At 46.4% G+C, this 16,282-nt stretch overlaps 2 non-coding genes across 2 annotated transcripts; one reads left to right on the forward strand and one right to left on the reverse strand.

The window, feature by feature from the left end:
* Positions 1 to 13,954: 13,954 nt before the first annotated feature.
* TRNAP-AGG lies at positions 13,955 to 14,026 on the reverse strand. Its single transcript has one exon. It is a non-coding gene; the product is annotated as a tRNA-Pro (tRNA).
* A 905-nt stretch (positions 14,027 to 14,931) lies between these two features.
* On the forward strand, positions 14,932 to 15,013 carry TRNAL-AAG. Its single transcript has one exon. It is a non-coding gene; the product is annotated as a tRNA-Leu (tRNA).
* Positions 15,014 to 16,282: the final 1,269 nt, after the last annotated feature.

Consider the following 16,282-nt stretch of genomic DNA (forward strand, 5'->3'; position numbering starts at 1 on the left):
AAAGCCAATTTGAGAAGAGAAAGCCAAAATTGAACGATGCTCAACTTCATTAGTAATCAAATTAATGGGAATTAAGCTAACCAGTAGATATCAGTTCATAACCATCAGATTGCCAAAAATGAGAAATCTTACATCAAGTGCTGGTAAAAATGTTAGTGACCATGAAAATCAGTGTGGTGATGCTGGAAAATAATTTGGAAGTATTTGGTGAAATGAAGAATGGGTATACCCTGAGCCCTTGTGAGTTCTTCCAGATGGAGCACATGGAAGGATATTCATTCCAGCACTATTGGTGGCCAAACAGGAGTGGAAGCAACTTAAGTGTCCCCCAGTAAAGAAGCACTGGATACATAAAATAGTATGAAGCAGTTTCAAATAATGCACTAGATTTACAAATAGCAACATGGATAGAACTCAAAAACATGGTGCTGTGTAAAAAATAGTAAGAAACAGAATGAAAATTCTTTCCAGTTTATTTAAATTTAAAACATACATGTTCCAAAATATGACAACGAATTTCCCAAGGTTTCACAATATCTAAATAGGATGGAAGAACATGGATTAAATACTCTAGCATAGGTGCCTAGGAGGGTGAGAGGAATAGAAGCAGGCACAAGGAATAAGAGGGGAAATAATAAAATTGAATAAAACAAAAGAGAAGCCTAGCATGGGCTGTAAATGGACTAGGACATACCCAATTCCGTGTGTCTGAAAAGGAGGAGGGAGGGAGGAAAGAAGGAAAGATGGAGGGAAGGGGGCAAGAGGAGGAGGACAGGAGGAGCAGGAGAAGGAAGAAAAAGAAAGGAAGGAGTTGTGGGGGGGAAGGAAGTGAGATGAGGAGGGGGAGGAGGAGTGGGGGAAGAGAGGGAGGAAGATGAAAAAGATTAAGAAGAAAGGAAGGAGGGGCGCCTGGGGGGCTCAGGGCAGGATCCCAGGGTCCTGGGGACAAGGCCCACATTGGGCTCCCTGCTCAGCGGGAAGCCTGCTTCTTCTTTTCCCATTCCCCCTGCTTGTGTTCCCTCTCTCGCTGTGTCTCTGTGTCTTAGTTATAAATAAATAAAATCTTAAACAAAAAAAAAAAAAAAAAGGAAAGGAAAAGAGAAATCGGCTCTGTTTTTAGATGCCTGCCCTTGTCCTAAAACTCTTCTCCATACCCTGACCACCCCCCACTTTGTTGAACCTTAGGACAATGCACAGGGCACTAGAGGAGCCACATAGCTGTTGGAAACTAAAATACATGTCAGGCTGTAAAACATCATTATTACTCGTTTCATCACATGAATAAGCTGCCTTGCAGAGAGGCCAGGGAACTCCCCTGCTCCAGCCTCTGGTGACAGCAGGCAGCCATCTCCGTCTCCGAGCGACAGCAGAGGAAGGGAACACATACGCTGGGTGCCTCCAGCTTTCCTGTGTTGAGGCCCCCACACGGAGAGGACGCGTGGCTAGGGAGAAATGCTCCGAGAGCTCCCGGGTTCGGCTCTGCTACAGGAAGCTGCAGAGGTTGTTCATGTCCTGCGGATGTGCTTGGACACCCTTGCAAGGCCTCTGCAGTCACCCGATGCTGTGCTCAACTTAAGGCAATGTAGCAGATGGTGTTTTCCAAACATGGCCACAAAATTAAGAGGTAGCATCTGGGTGCTTTTCTGAGAACCTGGGTGGGCCTCTGTGCCTGCTCCCACTAAGGTAGTATAGTGCAAAGGGTCCTGTGTGACTTTTGAGACTAGGTCATCTAGCTTCTGTCTGGCTGTGGCTCTCTTGGGACATTTGCTCCAAGTGCCTTCAGCGCCCGTGTATGAAGTCTAGCAATGTTGAGGCTACCACCTGGAGATGCCACTTGGGTAGAAAGAGATGCCCAGGTTGCCGCACCCATTCCAGTTCCCTGATGCTTGAGTCTTCTCAGCCCAGATGCCAGACTGCGGAATGGAAAAACCTATGCAATCAACCAACTCTGGCCGTCACGTGAATAAAAAAACAGGCAAGACCTCAAAGAAGAACTGTCCAGCTGAGCTCAGTCAGCCTCCAGATTCAGGATCCACCTAATTGTTCCTATTTTCCGTCACTGTTTTAAGGTGATTGTGAAGCAGCAGTAGATAAGCAGAGCATAGGACTCGCCACTTCGCTAAATCTCCCAAAGCAAATGCAATCCCACAAAAGTTAAGGAAGTAATAGATACCACTAAAGTATTCCTAAATATGGAGTATAGGTTCTCACACAAACAGTAAAGCAAAATTAGTTTTATTTATTTTTTAAAAATTTTGTTTATTTATTTCAGAGAGAGTGAGGGGGAGAGCACAAGCAGGGGTGGGGGGAGACAGGCAGAGGGAGAGGGAGATGCAGACTCTCCGCTGAACCAGGAGCCTGATGCAGAGTTCAATCCCAGGACCCTGAGATGCTTGCCGGACTGAGTCACCCAGGCACCCTGCAAAGCTAGTTTTAAAATCTCCATCTGATGTGAAACTCCTTAAAGTTTCTTTTCAACTCTCCAACTCTCTCCATCCCTGCCCAGAGAGCCTCCCCTGCTCTATGGGCTAGCTCACAAGGTCTCCCGGATTCCACCAGCCCCCCCATGCTCCCTACCTTCCCGTCAATCACCTTGTGACCAAATAAAGACCCTTCCTGATCATCCAGTCACTTAAAAAAAATCAGTGAAGTCCTATAAGTAAATATTTTGCTACCTAGTGGCTATGAATCTTACTCTACAAACATGGGCAAGAAATTTACATTTCTTAACTGCTTCTGTGTCAAATTGAAATCAATTCTAAGTTTTCTAGCCTACTAAACTAGGGAGAAATGCAACTTATGCCATCATTAAGTTTCCTCTTCCTCCCTAGCTATGGGTCCCTGAGAATCTGGAAGGCTTGCCATTTTTACTGCTTCCCACTATGGGACCTGTATTGGCCAACAGCACCAACCAAAGGAAAAACATTCTTATTGGTTTCCCTTCTATGTACTCTCCCTATGTGCAGAAACTTTAGAAGAATACTTTCAAATGACCTAATTTATTATAATTAGCATATTTATTGGTAGAATATACATTTTGATCCTAAATGCTCTTAATAGGAAGAGCCCTCATCATATTCCAAGTATCTTTCTTGATATCCTTTAATATTTTTGTTGGCTTCTGTATAAATTCCCAGGCTATCCATATATTCTAATACACAACTGGTTTTGAAAAACAACAACAAAAAAAGCAAATCTAAAGAAGTTATCCTGACAACTTTCCCCGATGGCAGCTAATGACAGGAAACATGAAGTGACAGTAGTCTGAACGAGATGGAAGTTTATTTCCCATATAAAAGAGAGCCCGGGGTAGTTAGTCCAGGATTGCAATGTGCTCCAAGGTCCTCAACTTCAATCCCAGCGCCTGGCTTCTCTGTCCCCGTGCAGATGGCCGCTCTAGCTCTAGTCGGCATGTCTGCATTCCACCACCAGGGGGAAGCAAGGCACAAAAGGGGCATGGCACTGCCTTCTAGGGGCACAGTTTCCCACATCATCTCCCCTTAACGTCTCATTGGCAACAACCTGGTCACGTGGTCACATCCAACTGCAAGGGACAGTGGCAAACGCTGGGTGTATTCTGGGTGAGCACCTGCCTGGCTCAAATTCTGGTGTCCTATGACCAAGGAAGAAGGGGGGAGTAAACACTGGGGGACAACCAGCAGCTCTTCTCCTGCTTGCCTTCAGGCAAACACTGTTCTGGAAAATGTTAATGAGTGTGCTTCAAGGAAAGAAGTGTCCTGATCAAAAGTTTCAAAATTACTGTTTAGTAAGAGTCAAAAGATTCACAAAACATGAGATTCTGAGAAGCTTGGCTAATCTCATTTTATTCAGAATTTTACGAACTGATTTGAGCACGGAGCTTCATCTGACTATTACTGGTTAACACTATTAACATTCAAAGGATCATCAGTTTGGGAAATGATGCAAGGGAGTAGGAGCCATAGATGGCATCTGAGTCTGAACCCAGGAAGCAATAGACAAAGGGAAACTAACTTAAATAATCCCAGTTTGTTAGATTTGGGGGATTGTCCTTTCTTTAATATTCACATAAAAATAATCCAAGGTACTGTTACGCTGAAAAGAAATTAAAAAAAAAGAAAAGTTAATAAAAAAAAAAAATCCAAGGGCAACCCAGATGGTTCATTCAGTTGAGCATCCAACTCTTGATTTCTGCTCAGGTCATGATCTCAGGGTTGTAAGATTGAGCCCTATGTGGAGCTCTGCCCTGGATGTGGAGCCTGCTTGAGATTCTCTCTCGCCCTCTCCCTCTGCCCCACCCCACCTCTTAAAAAAAAAAATCCAAACACATCCCTCACTGCTACTAGAATTTTAGTTCCCTTCCCAAAATGTTTTAGAAGTTCTCCAAAGGAGTGCTTTTTAAATTTCTTGTCCCAAACTGATCCTCCAGACTTGCTTGCTCTTAATCCCTGGCCTCTCATAAGTGCTTCTCTGCATGGGGCTACAGCCTCTGACCTGCTTCACCATCCTCCCAAAGCTTGGATACGGGCCCCGTCCTGTACTCTCTAAAGCCCATGAAACACAAAGATATGGTGTTGAGAGGGGGAAAAAAACCCCATTTTTTAAAAAAAGATTTTATTTATTTATTTGACAGGGAACACAAGTAAGCAAAGTGGCCTTTACTGAGCAGAAAGCCCGATGTGGGGCTTGATTCCAGGACTCTGGAATCATGACCTGAGCCAAAGGCAGCTGCTTAACCAACTGAGCCAACCAGGTTCCCCAAGAGAAAAATCTTAACACTAACTCACATGGACAGCTTCCAGCAGCCATCAGCAGGCCTTCACTAGAACTCCTTTTGAATGTCCCTTTCCTTGGTCATTCTGATATGAGGTTTGCTTATTCCCCTTATAATCCCCTGGTTTATATCTCCTCTTCCTCCAGTCCTGGGGCTCCCGCCCCCTACAGTGGTGACCATAGTGTCCCCCGGGGGGGATGCAGGGCACAGTGATCATGCCACAAGGGGGAGCTAAGGGCACTCTTCTTGGAGATGCAATGTTCTAAGTGCTTCACCCAAAGCTGAGGAAGCATGAATTGCCCCTATCAAAGAAGGGGAAAGGACAGAGTTTGCAGAGTGTATTGGGGGAGGGTTAATAACCTCACCATCCGGCACCTGTGTGGCTCAGTCATTAAGCATCTGCCTTCGGTTCAGGTCATAATCCCAGGGTCCTGGGATCAAGCCCTGCATCAGGCTCTCTGCTCAGCAGGGAGCCTGCTTCTCCCTCTCCCATTCCCTTTGCTTGTGTTCCCTCTCTTGCTGTATCACTGTCAAATAAATAAACAAAATCTATACTAAAAAAAAAAAAAAAAAATGGGGGCCTCACACTGGCCCTTAACCACCCTTGGTCTGCCTGGCTCTCACAGATTAAAAAAATAGATATGCATATATGTGGTAGAGGGAGATGGTTTCTAACTGAAACGCTTCAGAGTTTCTTGGCTACTAATTAAAAATACCTGGGCCTTACCCCAGACCTACTGAATCAGTCTCGGGAGGTTAGGCCCTGGAATCTGCTTTCGTAATCAGGAGGCCATCTCGGGTGATTCTAATGCACACAGATGTTTAGGGTCACCACAATAGATGAGCTCCGTATTGTAAACAGCATAATTTCTAAAGAGTTGAACCCATCTCACAATTTTTATTTATCATATTGTAATATGATACCCAGACCAGACAAAGGGTATGAGCTTGCCTCAGGTCACATGACTAAGCAGCTCCTTGGACTGTCTCCCTCCCTGGACAGGGGGAGGACCTGCCCCCAACCGCACCCCCTTTGGAGGAGGGAGGACTGGTCTGTATTCCTTAGTTGTGGTGCTCAGTTACCTGTGTTCTTTCAGCAAGTCTGGGAGCCATTTCATAGGGGATCATGGAGATGAACTGGGTGGTCTGAGTTCCACGGAAGGGAGGTTCCAAGGCCAGGCAGGAGGGCGGGAGAAGTGCCAGCGTGCCCATGGGCTGACAGAAGGGCCCGGCAGGGGCAGGGAGTCACAGTGGGGAGCTGGAAAGCTGGGGATGGGTTGCATTTAGGAAGGTCAGTTAGGACAGAAGGGGCTCTCCTATCCCACCATTTTCTAACCCTCTTTATGCCCACTTCTCTATCACCCAGGTGCCCCTTCCTGAAGACTAAAAGTTTGGAAGTACTTCTAAATTGGGAACTGATTTCTTTCCTTTCTGTTCATTTTCACTAAGGAACCCTCCTAAACCATTTTCACTCCCTACCCTGGTGTGGAGAACAGTCAGATGATAGCTAGCTTGCTGATTGGTTTTTTTGCTTTCTTTTTTTCTTTCTTTCTTTCTTTTTTTTTTTAGAGATTTATCCACTTATTTGAGAGAGAGATAGAATGACCACTGGCAAGGGGCAGAGGGAGAGAGAGAGAGAGAGAGAAACAGATTCCCTGCTTAGAAGGAAGCTTGATGCAAGGCTCAATCCTAGGACCCAGAGATCATGACCTGAGCCAAAGAAGGCAGATGCCTAAACGAATGAGCCACGCAGGTGGCCCAGTTTGTTTGGTTGGTTTTTAAAGATTTTATGTATTTTATTAGGGGGGTGGGGAGGGGCAGAGGGAGAGGGAGATAATCTTTGTACCAATCCCAGAGCTGGACAGGGGCTCAGTCTCATGACCCTGAGATCATGACCTGAGCAGAAACCAACAGTGAGTGAGTGAGTGAGTTAACCAATGCTTTACCGGCTGAGCTACCCAGGCACCCCGATAGGTTTCTTTCTAACCTTGGAATTGAGCCTCGCCTGTGAGGAAATCTATGCTGGCTCCCACAAACCCTCAGGCAGCCAAAGTAAGCCCTGTATCAGGAAATATCTCTAAGTGCAGTGCAAAGGGCATGGGGCCTTACCAGCTCCTCCAGGAATCTTTCTTTATGTTAACCACCTCTATCTCCTCCATGTGTCTCCGTGAGAAGCCCTTCTCCACACTTCCTGTATGTAATTTAGGCTGAGGATTGCTCTGTGGGGCTGCGAAGGGTTTATTTGGCCTTCTTTCCCACATGCTGGGGCTTCTGGAGATTCAGAACAATGAATCTGTTTGTTCTAGCACAGTACTGCCCAGCATGTCACAAGCAGTCCAAAAGTATCTCCTGGGGCGCCTGGGTGGCTCAGTTGTTGGGTGTCTGCCTTCAGCTCAGGTCATGACCCCAAGGTCCTGGGACCAAGCCCCTCATCAGGCTCCCTGCTCAGCGGGGAGCCTGCTTTTCTCCCTTTCCCACTCCCCCTGCTTGTGTTTCCTCTCCTGCTGTCTCTCTTCTACCAAATAAATAAATAAAAAGTCTTTGGGGAAAAAAAAGTGTTTGTAGAGTGGGTGTGTGAAAGAAAATTCCTAAGATGGAGTCAGGCATGCGAAGGGGCCAGAAAATGGAGCCCAAAGCCCTTGGAGAAGGAAGCCGGAAGCGTGTCCTCACCCAGATGGAATCAAACCTCAGGCCCTGTGCCAACAACATCCTGGAAAATGGCCACACACCCTGACCACAAGGCTGCAAACACTCTTTTTTGCAGCCATTGCTTGTGATTCTCCAATCTCATTCTAACAGCTCAGCATTAATGCAGCTATCGCCAATCACATTTTAGGCAAAACAACTCTTGTACATTCTCTTTCCTCTTGAAGTACCCTAACCTCCTTTGTTTCTGCAGAGCACACTTTTTGTCCTCTTGGTGCCTTCCAGATGGCCATCCCTAAGACCCCGAATACACGCACATTTATTCCGCAGCTTGCCATTCTGTCTGGTATTGGTCAACAGACGAAAAAGGGAAAGACTTCGGATCCTCTTCTCCCTCTGCCACGAACTAGCTGTGTGATCTTGGGAAAGTCGTGTCACCTCTGAGTCTGAGTTCCATCATTCTCAAATGGAAGTAGGAGAAATGAATAAAGGAAGACTTCGACTCCATAAGGTTCCCTTCCTGCTGTCACAAAGTGAGTTTATGAGCTAAACTTAAATGACCCCGATAGCTGTTCTCTTCAGATGACAGTTTTCTGGCTACTACTTTTGTTTCCACCCTCCCCCCGCCCCCACACACAGAGGGAGTAGAGATGTGGTCTCTGCCTCCCAGCCTGGAGTCAGGGTGAGCAGTGGGCAAGCGGGGGGGCTGGCTCCTGGCCACCAGGTTCAGAAGTGAGGAGGTAGAGCTCTGATTAAGGAATGTGATAGACGTGGAGTAACCCTATGAAATGGTTTAGGAAATTGACATTTTGGTCAAAGGGACACACACCTCCCCAAATCAAGAACACTTACTATTACCCAATGGGGGGCATGAAACATGAAGCACCCCTACTCTTAAGGGTTCACTGGCTACCTTTGGCAACTGCAGAGCAGTTCCCTAGACAAGCTATTACCTGCAGGATTCAGGTGATACCTTTCTAAGCCTCTGGGCCAGCTGCCAACTGCCCTCCCACTAGGTTTCTCCAGGTGAAAGAATCAGACTAAGAGCTTGTGTGTGTCCAAGAACAAGCTGCTCCTGACTTGGGCAGGCTGTGTTCACAATCACATCACAGGCTGTCAATCTCAGCCTCACAGTGAAAAGTCCCAAACTGTGGACAGGGGAGATCCTGTTCTCCCTTGGGGTCAAAGGAAGACTTTTTTGTTTTGTTTTGTAACTTTATGTGTATCCCTGAAATGACTGCCACCAGGCCATGGCCCAGGGGAGGTCATGTTGAGTGGAGGTTGCCTAAGCCTGCCTTTTTTTTTTTTTTCTTTTCAGCGTAACAGTACTTATTGTTTTTGCACCACACCCAGTGCTCCATGCAATCCGTGCCCTCTCTAATACCCACCACGTGGTTCCCCCAACCTCCCACCCCCCCCACCACTTAAAACCCCTCAGATTGTTTTTCAGAGTCCATAGTCTCTCATGGTTCACCTCCCCTTCCAATTTCCCTCAGCTCCCTTCTCCTCTCCATCTCCCCTTGTCCTCCATGCTATTTGTTATGCTCCACAAATAAGCCTGCCTTTCTAACAGCTGCTTGGTAGCCGCCTGCCCCTCCCCATTCAGATTTCCACTTCTGAGAAGGCTTTGATCTTAGCATATCTGGCTTCTCATGTGTGTCCTCAGGTCAAGCCCCAGCAGTTTCCTTTGAATGCTCATTGGGGGAGGACCATTAACTGAGCCTTCCCCATGCACCTCCAAGGACATCCAGATCTTTCATATACTCCCAAGCTCTGCTCTCCTCTCCCCGCCAGTTCCAGTTCCCCTGAAATTCAGATAAGATTCCCTGAAAGAACAATTGTCCCCTGACCCCACATAATCACTGAGGCCCTCAATAATCAGATTCATTCAAAAAAACAAATGAATAAACTAGCTCCTTTCTCAGAAGCACCCAACTAGGACCGAAGGAGGCCCGGGAGTCCTGAAAGCGAGGTTCCTGTCTTGGCACTGGCTCTGCCATTAGCTAGATCTGTGGCCTGGAGCTTAATTCCGTGGTTCTCACCGACCTCTTTTAGTGGTGGCTGGGAACTGGAACGCATGAGGCCAAAACAACTGATAATTTTTATAGCTGGTGAAAGCCATCCAGCTATAACATTTCCTGATGCAGGGCTCTGTGCTTATTAGAAGCTGAGTCAGGGCTCCCCATGGTTTTTTGTCAACATTATTATACCATGGTAATCTTTTTAAAACACACATCTAGTTCTGGGCCTGTGCTATCTACCCCCATCCCCACCAAAAATGTGTCAATGGCTTTTTGTAAATCTTAAAATAATGACCTCTGCCTACCAGACCTTATATAGAGAACCTCACTTCAAACCATTCTCTCTGTGTCTCTCTGTCTGTCTCTCTCTATCCCTCCACACAGTCCTCCTTTCAGTTCTCTAAACTCACCAAGCTTCCTTCCAGCTCAAGATTCTTAACATCTAGTTCTCTCATTATGGAAAGTTCCTGACTCCACTCCCCATCCCCATTCTGCCTAGTTGAATCCCAAGGGTTAAATCGTGTGGGTCCCTCCTTTCCTCACATAAGACTTTCTGGAAACCCCAGAGTAAGTGAACAGCTTCTGTTTTGTTTGCATACCACTCTATTTTTTTTCTTTGTAGGCTTTATCACTAGTACAATAAATTAATTGTATTTCCTGATTTTTAAAATTATCTGCTTATTTCATTAGAGTAGAAGCCTTATCTGTCTGGTTCCATGCACAGTGCCTGGAATACTATAGATGTTTCCTGAAGATTTTGGTGTTTTTTTTGTTTGTTTGTTTGTTTTAGATTTTATTTATTTATTTGACAGGCAGAGATCGCAAGTAGGCAGAGAGGGAGGGAGGAAGCAGGCTCCCTGCTGAGCAGAGAGCCCAATGTGGGGCTTGATCCCAGGACCTGGGATCATGACCCAAGCCAAAGGCAGAGGCTTTAACCCACTGAGCCACTCAGGTGCCCCAAGATTTTGTGTTTTTTTTTTTTTAATGATAGTATCAGAGGGCTATTCTTTATTCTTTGTAAGACTCAGTCATCTTTTGTGATACGTTGGGTAGAACCCTGTACCACCACATGGACATAAGATCAGAAAGATCAATGAAAGGAAAGAAGAATGTTGGTTCATCTCTGCTACTCAAGGCTCAAATCTAAGATTCTCTCTCAGAACAACTCACTTCAGCTGTTAAAGACCAACTCCGGAGTTTTGCTAGCAGCGCTGGCTCAATTTTTTCCTCTCCCTCCAGATCCAAGGGATCCTATTCACCTTAAATAATTCATCTTAGGGGCACATGGGTGGCTCAGTTGGTTAGGTCTCCAACTCTTGGTCTCAGCTCAGGTCCCTATCTCAGGGTTGTGAATTCAAGCCCCTCTTTGGCTACACCCAGTGTGGAGCCTACTTAAAAAATATGCTTCAGCTTAACTGCATAAGCACCATCCCTGGATGATAACACAGCTCTCTTCCCTATAAGTTCCACCTTTATATCATGCACACAGAAGGGTCAGCAGAAAGGTCGTGGGATGCCCAGAAATTAGCTTTTTTTTTTTTTTCAATTTATTTATTTTCAGAAAAAACATTATTCATTATTTTTTCACCACACCCAGTGCTCCATGCAAGCCGTGCCCTCTATAATACCCACCACCTGGTACCCCAACCTCCCACCCCCCCACCCCCACTTCAAGCTTTTTATCTATGGTCTCTCCTTTAAACCCCTAAAGGGACAATCCATGGCAGTACTTGTTTTGTCCACAAGGGGGCAGACTCCAGCATGCATTCATAGCTCCAGAGAGCAGACGCTGCCTGTTCAATCAAGTTTCCTGACCAGCAGAAGTTCCCACTGTCTCTTCAATAAATCCTCCCAGCATGCCAACAATATTTCCTTAGGACTCATATTCACAGTGATCCCTCATCACAAAGCCTGATCAAATGAGGCTATGAAGTCCCGTTGGTTGTACAATTCCTTCCCTAACCTTAGTTTTCCTCTTTCTCTCTGATGTCTCTAGTGTGGACATCTGTTCTTCATCTTATCAGATCAATTATTTTAAGATCCTGCTCTGTGCAACCTTACAGTGTGACCCCCAAACACCATCTGGTTCAGAATCGGCTGAAAGTGACCAAAGCCTAAAGCAGCCCTGTTTTTAAGCAACTCTGCCTGGATGCAACAACAATCAATGGCACTGATACCCAATTTACAGCTCCCGAGAGCCTACTTTGTGCCCTCCTGTATGTCTGGCTGGAAGAGCCTTTCCAGCCTTCTTTAAAACATTGATAGGGCCATACTGTGGCCCAAAAGGAGAGCTGCCACAGAATATTTTCCAAGCATGCCCCCGCTCTCAGACTTTCCCAAAGATGGCACATTCTCCACACTGCAGAAGCCCTCTCTCCATTCAAGTCCCCAGTACCCCGGGTGCTATGGGATCAGGCATCCTTTATCAACCTGTATAACTTTGTGATTTAAAGCAATTCATACAATGCATTAACCAAATATTTCTCAGGTATCTACTAGGTGCTAAAAACTGTTCCAGCCTCTGAGATGTCAGCAGTTATAAAAACCCTGTTCTCATGGAGCTTCCGTTCTGGTGATGGGAGAGGGAGAATTAAGAAAAGCAACAGCAGCAGCAGCAAAAGTCGGGTGGTGGTATGTGCAAAGAGGAAACTCAGAGTGGAGAAAGGTGGACAGAGAGTAAAGAGGGTGGGGGCTAGCTCATGTAGGTGGTCAGAGAAGTCCTTCCTGGTACATAGTAACATCCGTGCAGGGGTCTTAAATGCAGTGAGGAACTGAGCCATGGTGGCAGGAGGGAGACAAGATTAAAGACAGAGAAAAGGACACATGCAAAGGCCCTGAGGTGGGAATTTCTGCATACTAGGGGTTAATGTCATTGGAATGCAACCACCTGGAAGAACTAAGTAGTAGGAGATAAGGTCAGCAAAGTGAGGGGAGTCCAAGAAGTAGCAAAATCACAGAGATTTTTTTAAGCCATGACTAATAGCTTTGATTTTATGCTGAATGAAATGGAGACCCACAGAGAGTTTTAAGCAGTGACCAGCTCTGACCTAGGTTTCAATGAGATTGTTCTGTCTGTCTTGTTAAAAAGAGCCTGAAGGGGCACAAGGGCCAGCCAGAGAGACCTGCAAGGGGCCACTGCAGCAGCACAGGTGAGAGATGGTGGCAGCTTGGGCTATAGTGGGGGTGGAGTCAGTTAAGTGTTTGGATTCTGGAAAGATTTTTTTTTTTAGTATTTTCCACTTTATTATAGGAAGTAACTCACCTCAGAAATGCAGTGAAAAGCCTGCACCTAAAGTAAACTCTGAGCAAATGTACTGACAGAAATGACAAGATACAAAAAGGAGTTGTTGAAAACTGGAAGAATTCAGATTAGACCAAAATAAAATCATTGTTTTACATATATTTTTACTAAGAAAAACTTGGGGTTTGGTATTAGGATGTCATTTTCTTATATGCTGACTGGATTCTGGAAAGATTCTAACCGTACAGCCAACATCATATGGTAAAGGATTGAATGTGGGTTGTTGAGAGAGAGGATTAATGGATGATTCCAAGATTGTTTTGCGGTTTTTCCAAATATTGAAGAAGTACCAGAAGTTAAAGACTCAGCAGCATAGCTAAGAGTGAGGTGAAAAATACCTCTGGTTTCTAGCTAATTCATCAGGTGAGTCAGGGCATATGTGACTGAAATAGTAGGATGTGATCCATGACTAATTACCCAGCAGGTAGAGAGTGGTGGGAAGGTGTGATGTTAGGATCTAGTCCTTTCTGTAAGGATTGAAAGCCACACATAGTTTGAGGTTCCCCTCAAACCACACACACTGACCCACTGGGAGGTCTCTTCTCTTTTGGAGTTTCCTGCTCTTAGCAGTCTGTTTCTGTGGCCTGGGTTAGGAGGGTCACAGAGGAACTAAGTTTGACACATGGTTGCACCCAGAACTAAACTTATCCAGATGCCATGTCAAGGGCCTACCCTCACAAAATCCAGTTTAATTGCAATGATTGAAAAGCTCCACAGGTGAGTCCAATATGCCGGCAGGCCTGAGCATCGTGTTAGAAGATCATCCCACGGTGCTATAGCATCCGAAACTCCGCCACCCCCCCAGGCACGAGGTCCCCGGAATGTTAGGCCTGAAGGAGGGAGGGATCCCAGGCTTTAGGTGATGAGACACCTTGCTTGCTGACCCTTGGAGGTCCCAGCACCCAAAGAAGGGCTCCCGTGATTGCAGTGGAGGAAAAGTGAGGGTTATGCAAAATGATTGATATAAAATAGGCCTGGCCCAGTCCTGAATGAACGATTTTTGGATAACGACAAAAAACTGCAGAAGAGAAATTATGATCGACTTTAGAAACAGTGATTTTCTAAAAGAAATGCTATATAAATTATTTATAATAACATCTGGCATTTATCCTGATTTAACAACACAAAGATTAAGTGTATAAATCTGAACTAGTGGAGCATACGTCGGTGCCATTAACTATAGAAGGTAGAAGGTGCTCCCTGAAGCCTGATGGTGACAAGAGGAGAAAAACTGGGCTCGTCCGGGATTTGAACCCGGGACCTCTCGCACCCTAAGCGAGAATCATACCCCTAGACCAACGAGCCACCCACGACTACCTCCCCATTTCTAAAGTTTAGTAAAGAAAATTTTAGCCACGTCCACAGATGGCTGGGGAAAAAAGAAAAAAAAAAAATCTTCTTTTTGCAACTGTGGGCTTGGGGTGACGCCTAGTGGATGAACCAATCACTGCAGGCTCCCTCGCCCCAATGCCTGAAGGCGGCTCCTAGAATACTGATTTTTCTCAGGGAAAACCCAGGCATCAACGAGAATAATTTCCACACATTTTCCCTGCGGGAGTGGTGGGAGGCCATCGCCTCAGGGACGGTCAGGGGCTGCAGGGTGACCCCGGGGGCGTGGGGAGGGGAGGACGCGCCCCGCCCTGAGGGCTGCCCGCGGCCCTCGATGGAGCGGGGCGATGGGGAGGCTCCTCCCGGCGTCGGCACACTGCTGACGGCTCCTGGGTTCGACCAGGCTCGGGAGTCTCCGGCCCGGCCATAGGTTCCACGGAACGTCTGCGGAAAGCTTCCGCGGCTCCCCGCGGCGCCTCCCCGCGCGTCCGGGCACCCAGCCGCCGGCCGGCCGCAGACTCCGCGCGGCTGGTGGAGCTAGAGCTCCCGCCGCGTGACGGCCTCCGTGAGGGGCCCCGCCAGACGGAGGAGGGTCCCGACTCTTCCGGGTGAGCAGCCTGTGCCCGGCCCGGGGCAGGCACCCCGAACACCTAGACCTCACGGGGCTTGTTTTGTCTCAGGACAGGACGTGCGGTACGGCCCTTTCCATCAGTCTCGAATACTGCGGCTTGGAAAGAGAGAGAAAGTCACACAAAGCAGGAAGGAATGCAAAAAAAGAGATAGAAAACCCCAGACAAACTCCAAAAAGATGGACGGCAGAGGGGGAGGGAGCGGGGAAGAGAAGAAGGGTAGAGAATGTGCTTCAGCTCATCGCTACAGCAGGTAGCGTGGCCGAGCGGTCTAAGGCGCTGGATTAAGGCTCCAGTCTCTTCGGGGGCGTGGGTTCGAATCCCACCGCTGCCATCCGTTTTGTTGTTTTTTTTTTTAAACCGTTTGTGACAGCGATGATTGCATTGAGGTAGCCATGTTAGAGCAGTGAATGTCTTCGGGCTCCTTTCGCGCCCGGCCTCCAACCGCCTTCTCTAGTTGGTGGGACTCTAGGTATGCACTGTTTTGCAATTTCTCATTTTTTTTTAGATGCTTTGAACCCATGGTTTCCCAGAGGTAAAGTGCTAGTCCTTTAATATCATCAACCTATAACCTTTGCTTTGCCTTTCTTCACTCAACCAAAGAGCGAAGTTTGATCTCTTGTCTTGTTATTGACACTGTTGAACCGTTGAGGAGTACAAAAGACATGAACAAAACATAATGCCTGCGCACAAGGGAAGCCCACTGACCAGACTGGAAGAGTAACCCAGTCTTGACACACTGTAAGACATCCTCAAGCAGAAGACAGATGCCCTCTGAGGAAGGCAAGGCAGTCATTTGGGGAGAGTCCTAAGGGGCCAGCCCTGCTCTTAGAATACCAGAGTTCCACTTCTCACATTACTAGCTGTGTGGCTTTGGGCAGGTGGCTTATGTTCTCTGTGCCTCAACTTCCTGACATGTAAAATGGAGATAATAACACTGCTTACCTCACAGAAGTTTCATGAAAATTATTTCATACACCTAAGGTGCTTAGCACAGAGTCTGGCGGTCAAAAAATGTTAAGTGTTTTCATAACTTAAATACACATTTTGCCACATTTGAGACTACAGGACCTACCCTTTCTTTTCTCCCATTTGGGTTGAAATTCCACTACAGATTAGATGAGATTGTCTACAGAAAGCCCCAGAGAACAAATAAATCTATATGAAAGTTCTTGTTATTTATCAATACAGACATTTGTAATTCTTGTGCAGATAAGCAATTTGGTAATATCTCTCTGAGAAGAAGCCTGAATTGGGTACCAGGGCCCAAGTGGAGAGACGATCAAGTTAGGTTTTCCATTTCTAATATAAGTCCATAGTCATGGCTCCTATCCTTTGGGAAGATTTTAATACGAATCTACAAAAGCCAGAAATAAATGCTATTTAATTGTGGCTTCTGGAGGCCAGCAGGTGTGTCTAGGAAAATGGCAACGCTCATTCATTCATTCATTCATTCACACATTAATCACCCACTACTTACCATACACAGTGCTAAGTGCTTAGGGAACAGCTGCAAGCATAATAAAATCTTTGGCCTTCTGGAGCTTATATCCTAATAGGGGGGAAAGAGAAGAAAAAAAGAAGCAAATGTGCATAATCACGT

The sequence above is a fragment of the Neovison vison genome, chromosome 13, assembly GCF_020171115.1.
Source record: "Neovison vison isolate M4711 chromosome 13, ASM_NN_V1, whole genome shotgun sequence".
NCBI lineage: Eukaryota > Metazoa > Chordata > Mammalia > Carnivora > Mustelidae > Neogale > Neogale vison.